This window comes from Nanorana parkeri, unplaced genomic scaffold, assembly GCF_000935625.1.
Source record: "Nanorana parkeri isolate BGI_ZX_2015 unplaced genomic scaffold, ASM93562v1 scaffold574, whole genome shotgun sequence".
Taxonomy (NCBI): Eukaryota; Metazoa; Chordata; class Amphibia; order Anura; family Dicroglossidae; genus Nanorana; species Nanorana parkeri.
In genome coordinates, this window is record NW_017306842.1 from 730,441 (window position 1) to 737,756 (window position 7,316).

A 7,316-nucleotide genomic window follows, 5' to 3' on the forward strand; every position below is an offset into this window, starting at 1 on the left:
GCACTGCACCATGATGCACAGTAATGTGGTACTGTGTGTTTCAGCACGGTCAGGCGCATTGCAGCCAGAGATGCACTTGGGGGTGCTATTCAAATGAATGGCAACCCAATGCACCTCCTGTACTGTAACGCACTGTAGGTGCATTGCACGGCAGTGTGCATTAATCACATGGAACTGTGCAATTAATGCAATGCTATGGTGTTAATGCACCTTTACACTATATTCATATGAGTACTGGTTGCACAAAAACACACAATGATACTTAAGATACCCTGAGTGTCCTGGTGGGAAAAGTAGTTACATAAATGGCATACATTGTATACCGCATACACACCGAGCTGCACCTGACAAATCACAATGGGATGCGTTCACTAAAGGTGTCAAACATGTTCACATTGCAAAGTGATATTTCACTGTATTGGACATTTTGGCTTTTCTTTGTAAGCGTGGTGAATATTTACTTTGAATAGAATACCCATTTAAGTGCAAGAAAAATAAAAAAAAGATTTTTGCTTGCACATGATTGGATGATGGAACTCAGCAGGGCTTCACCTCCTTCACTCAGCTAAGCTTAAGTCCCATTCCAGAGTGAGAATTGCCTGGCTCACATCTGAGCATTCCCAGAACATGCGGCAATACACGCGTTCTAAGCACGATTGCCGCCCGTTCGTGAAATCGCACACAAATGCGAAAAACATTTGCGGTTTTCCGCCACTTTTCCCGCATGTGCAAAACGCGCATAAACTTGCCCGAAAAACAGGAGCCTTTTGCCACGTTTGCTGCGCAGATATGATCCCATTGAAATCAAAGGGGCCACACAACAAATTACATAGTTACATAGTATTTGAGGTTGAATAAAGACATTAGTCCATCAAGTCCAACCTATTAGGATCTCATTCTAGGAGTACCCGTACCCCTGTATATTACGGTCCCTTAAGAAATCGTCCAAAAGTTTCTTGAACAATTCCACATTATTTGCTGAAATCACCGCCTGTGGCAGTGAGTTCCAGACCCTAACTGATCTTACTGTGAAGAACCCCCTTCGCCCCTTGTGCTGGAATTTTTTTTCCACCAATTTTAGGTGATGGCCTCTAGTTTTTGTAACGGAGTTAATTTTAAACAGTTTATCGCTAATGTTGCTACCACCATTAAACATTTTGTACATGGAAATCATATCCCCCCTTAATCTCCTCACCTCTAATGTGAACATGTTTAAATTTAGTAGCCTCGTCTCGTAGCTCTGGTCCTCCATACCCCTAATTAGTTTGGTTGCCCTTCGCTGGACTTTTTCCAACTCAAGGACATCTTTTCTTAGTACTGGTGACCAGAACTGGACCGCGTACTCCAGATGAGGTCGAACCAATGATCTATAAAGTGGCAAAATTATAGACTTGTCCCTGCAATACATCCCCTTTTTAATACAGGACAAGACCCTGCTAGCTTTGTTTACAGCAGCCTGGCACTGCAAACTACCTTTCAGTTTGTGGTCTACAATGACCCCCAAATCCTTCTCCATTTCTGACTTCCCCAGCGGCATACCCATAATTGTATAACCCATTTGTTTATTTTTAATTCCAAAGTGCATTACTTTGCATTTATCGACATTAAACCTCATCTGCCACATTAATGCCCACTCCCCTATTTTATCCAGGTCCTCCTGTAATGTTATAGTGTCTAAGTCCGTGTCTATTACCCTCCCTATTTTGGTGTCATCCGCAAACACGGAAATATCGCTGTTAACACCCTCCCCGATGTCATTAATAAATAAGTTGAACAATATGGGACCCAGCACAGAACCCTGAGGCACACCGCTCATTACACTAGCCCAGTCTGAAAAGGTGCCATTTACAGATACCCTCTGGACACGTTCCCGTAGCCAGTTCTCTATCCACGTACACACCACCTCATCTATGCCCATAGCATCTATGCATCTATGCCAAATGCGCGCAATCACGCATGAATGTGCCTTTCCGGTATGCGTGGCCCAGGAATGCTCAGATGTGAACCAGGTCTTAGTAAATCAGCCCCAGTGTGTAGTGAGACTTTTAGCTCAGTACATTCTATCTGATCCAATGGCTAAGGGAATGATTGGAAAGGGACAGAACAGCTTATTGAGAGTCCTCCTTTGTAAGCAGTTGTAAACATTGCCGTATGGAAATATACCGCAGCATGTATTGCACAAAATGATTCATTTGTTCTAACTTTGAGAACTTCTTGTACTGTTTTCATTGAACAGATCTCACAAATGTGACAAAAGCACTCCTTTTGCTCCTGTTTGGTCTATTAAAAAAGAACTATGACCAAACTATGGCCAAATGTGACAAAAGCACTCCTCTTGCTCCCATTTGGTCTATTAGCAGAGAACTATGGCCAAACCTTCTTTGGCCATAGTTCTCTTTAGGGTTACAGGAGGACATTTGCTAATATACTACTGTGACCCAAAACTCAGCATATAGTGGGCTATTGCCCGTTATATGCTGACAGCGCAGAGCCGCACTGCAGCTGGAGAGGAAGCTCTTTAAAGGCAGAGCCAACCGTGCCCACCCCTTTCCCTGTTTGTTCCTCCAGTCAGCACTGAAGGAACAGAGAGGGGAATTGGAATCCCTGCGGGGAGCGGTGACCGACAGTCACCACTCTCTGCAGGGAGAAGATCAGGAACTGAACAATCATCGATATGTGATCGCTCAGTCCTCGATCTATACAGCTTCAATGTCACACGTCGGCTCTTACTATGAGTATGAGTGTAAATCACTCATCCCATATTTCTACTTTAAATATACCATTGAAAGTGTTTTGTTGTATCTGTTTTGGTGAGTACAAAAAATATCCATTAATCCTGCCAGAAATCCAGTGCAGTCCACTGCCCAGGTTAAAGAAGAACTCTGGGGAAATGTTTTATTAACCCTTGCAGTGAGGCTACCCCTGCACTGCAAGGGATAAGTGCTTTTTTTAGTCCAGGGAGAAAAATAACTAAAGTTTTACTCACCTGATCCTCGGAGCCAGCTGACTGTGACAGCGCTCCCTCAAGCTTGTTTCCCCCTCCTCTCCTGTGATGGTATGTCCCTCGGCATCCTCACATTCTATACACAGTGTATAGACTCAGGGACCTGCTGCGGCGGGGGAGAGAGACTCCATGGACCAGTCTAAGAGCCAGCTGGCTCTTAGACCCACTGCAAGGGTTCATTAAAAAATTCCCTGGAGTTCTTCTTTAAATATGTGAACTACCAAACACCTTCCCCCTGTGTTATCATAAAAATGAGAGGGAGAGGTGTTCCTGTGCTGCTTCTTCATACACCTTACAACAATTGTACAACTTTTTTTACTCCTGAAATCGCATCCTTGTTCAATTTTCGTTCAAACAACCCATCACACACAGATCAAAGTAGTTTGTGATTAACGTTCATCAGCACCACTAACTGGCCAATTTTAATTGATCGAAAGACTCAATTTTCATTTGTGCATGTGCAGTTTTCATCTTGCGATTTTTGTTGTACGAAAAAGCCACTAATCTGTCAATTTTCGTTAAACTCGATGAAAGTTTTCTAGACTGCTTGAAAGACGAAAATCAGCCAGTTGTAGGGTAATTCCGGTTGTGCACTTCCCATCAACTGGCTGATTATCACACAAAACCGCGATCGTGGAACAAAATTGGCTGATAATTGTAAGGTGTATGGGCACCTTTAAATCCAGTTCATTGATTTTTGTTGTCAACTTAGAACTGGACATATGTTACTGTCAGGATTAACAGATGAAGATAAAGAAGAAAAAGCCTGAAAACAGAAAATGTATGCCGCCGCCACCACATCAAAGGACTTTTGTGCATGGTGATACATAGAGTCAGATGTGCTTCATTTTTTATAGCTCTTAGTCCCATTGACAAATACCGCGTACAAGGCTTGTAAATGATGATAAAATGTGTTGAAAAATGCAGGTGGCCGATTTTTTTTTCCAAATTCACTGCAATGCAGCCCCAGTGGTGAAAACAGGCATAATTAACTACTATGGTATTTTCACTTTCTTTTGATGCAGTCGAAAAAGGCATATAAAATGTTCTGCAATGCTGTCAGTGGGCTGTCTGGCTTTTACCATTCAAGCTAATCTGCAGAGCTCTGAACCTCACCACAATACTTGCTTCCAATCGGTTAAGGTGCCCATACACCTTACAATGATCTGCAGATTTTCTGTGGTCAGATGGAAAAAGTGCAACAGATTGGCGGAGAAGTGCAACAGACAGGTGGAGATTACTCCATCCACACAGTTAAGTGTAGATGGAGGAATCTGTTGCACCTTTTCCATCTGACCACAGAACATCTGCAGATAATTGTAAGGTGTATGGCCAGCTTTAAGCTTTAAGCTGGCCATACACTGTTAGAATTTCAGACAATGCACAGGAATCAGCCAAAATTCTAACAGTGGGTGGCCCTGCTGGCTCGACAAAGGTTGACCACTTATGGAGCCAAGCAGTCACTGTTCAGGTATTCTGACAGCAGCGAGAGTCAACTGTCAGAATACAATAGCCCGGGGGAGATTTAATCAACCAAGCTGTTTAGTGTAGATGAAGGAATCTGTTAGATTTCTTTTGTTCAATTAACAGGATGAATGAAAGAAATCTATTAGTGTATTGCCAGCTTAAGAAAGGATAATGTCACACAAGTGTGTGGTGCATGTGGGATCTACAGAGGCAGATCATAAGCATACGATAACTGCACATATACTATGGTTCAACTTTTCATTTGTCACTGAGTATTTTTTTAAATCAAATAAAACAATAATGCATTGTCTACAGCAGTCAACATTCTGTGCTCCCTAATCAGAATGATCACATAGGAAATCAAATCTGATGACATCTGCATTTATAGAGCCAGCAATAATTGCAGAGTCACCATTCCCAGTAGGATGGCAGTTTGCCGCGGTTGTTTATCTAGGCAGATAATCCCTTCTCTTTCCTCTTTCTTTCTTTTTTTTTTATCAGTTTGCAAATTTTGCTCAGATGTTTCAAAAGGGTAAAACACGAAATAATAAAGAAAAGCAGTGGGGGAAACAAAACGCACAAAGAAAAAGCAAATGGCAATAGCCCCCCCACAGGTTTATGAAGTGGCAGATCTTAATGCAAGGCTAGGCCAAGGAGGACAGATGTAGCTGTTAGCATGAAAGTGTTAATAGGGTTATGCAGAGTGACCATCAAAAAGCTGCAGGCAAAGGTGTCATTGTCCCTGAAGTAAATAGCAAAGTGTTAACTAATACTTAATGATAAAATAAAAGGAGCAGCAGTTTTATTTCAAACGCAGCTGGCATGGTCACATCTGAGGAAAAAGAAAATACTTTTGGGGATTCTTTTATTTTTTTAACTTTTGGATTGAGTTGAGGAAGGTTAGGAATGTATGTGGAGGTTTTATTGCTGTTATTGTCGCGCTGGAGGAGATTTCCTTCACCTGCTGCGCTAGGAAATCTCTATGATGGGAAGACTTCTCTGTTTTAAATATTTGTTCATTTATTATGTAAGACATAATGGAGTTTGATTCCTTAGGTTCCTGATATTGAGAGTGCTGCAGTCCCTGTTACTATGATACTGGGAACCATTTTTTTGTCTAAACGGTTGCTGTGTAGCTGCAACAGCAATCATTTCTGCTTTCAGCCATGATTAGTGAACACTAGATTGTACTCACGGTGATAGTAAAATTACATTTCTTTGCTTAGAACTATTTTTACCAACGAGAAACAGAAATTGTCAACGTGCTGGAAAATTAGGTGGTAGCTGTTATAAATCCCTGTTGCTTGGAGATACTTTGTCACAACCTCGTACCTTGCAGGAGTCTGAGATGATAAGTTCTAGTCCAAGAACTCCTGGGAGGGTACATGTGTGCAAAGACTAGAGTGGGACGAACATTGGTAAGAAGCGAAGTCCGAGGCTATCCTGGTCAGCAAAGTCTGCAAGCAGGGTACATGAACAGCAGGCAAAATGTAGTTAGGGGACAGGTCAGGTTAGCAACTTGTGGGCAGCGTAGTACAAAGCAGTAGACAGGAGTGTGGTCAGAGCTGAGCCGAGGTCAAGGAATCCAGGAGAGCAAAGGAAGGTCAAAACAGCCGGATTGGTAAGATCAATCGAGATGCAGGATACAGGTGCAGGGAACAGCTGAAGACCTGTCAGCGATGGAGCCAAGGACGTCAAAGCCATTAATAACCATCCGGTGCCAACGTCCCCAATGGGCGTGTGCACACACCCGTGCGCACGCAGTGAGACACGCACACACATGCCTACACAGACTAGCGTGCCGGCTCACAGTTCTATGAGCATGCACAGGTACTCACACAGAACCCCAGGCTGGTCCTTGCTCCCTAACATACCTGTTAATAGGAATATATAGTGTCATGTCAAACCAGTGTTTTTTGAGGCCACAGGCATCCCTTTAACTGTTTCTTTGTAGCCCTTGTCTACTTTAAGAAATATTTGAATCAAGCCCTAGAATGTTCTGTAGCACATCACATTTACAATTTATAACATACTGCATATTTGTAGGCTGAATGACTTACTGGCTTTTTTATCTACTAGGAAATACCATGTCATCACTGTTCATGCCAAGTGTAGACCCCTTTCAGGCAATGGGTCCAATCAGGTCCACCTGTCAGTTTTTCAGGTGGATCTGTAAATTGATCCCCTGCTGATCTAAACTGACAGGCACCAATGTGAAAGGTACCTTAGGTTGATTCCATTCCTCCAATTGCATACCTGTGATTTTAACTTATTTTTATCAAAAGATATACAGTAGAGTTCTATGCAATCGATTTAACATAAATAGGCTTATCAAAAAGCTGTCTTTTTATAGTCTGTGATTAGACATTAGTACTAGTATTAGTACATGGGAGCGGCCAGATTTGCTCATTATCTATGTAGGCTCTGAATCCTGTTTAGTAGTGCTGCACAATGGGTTTACATTAGTGTTCAATTTTACAGTGCAAATTGGGCCCATTCTCACTATGGGGTCTATTCACAAAGCTGCCGAGGGCAGCCGAGTGAATGACCGATCAGAAGTAAAGTGAGCCGAACACTGTTCGGCTATTCACTTCAGGCTGGTACGGCTGATTTCAGCCGTACATCGGCTTGCTTCGTGTGGCTTCGGATCAGCCGAACATGCTTAGCATGTTTGGCTGACCTGAAGTGCAGAAGGAGTTCGACTCAGCCGATCCAACATCTGGATCGGCTGGGCCGAACCTCCGGCAGGCTTCTCACTGCTGTTCGGGCTATTCTGAAAGATCCCGAACAGCAGTGAGAGAATAGCCGAATGCCGCCGAGCGGCATTTGGCTCGGCTGTTCTGCT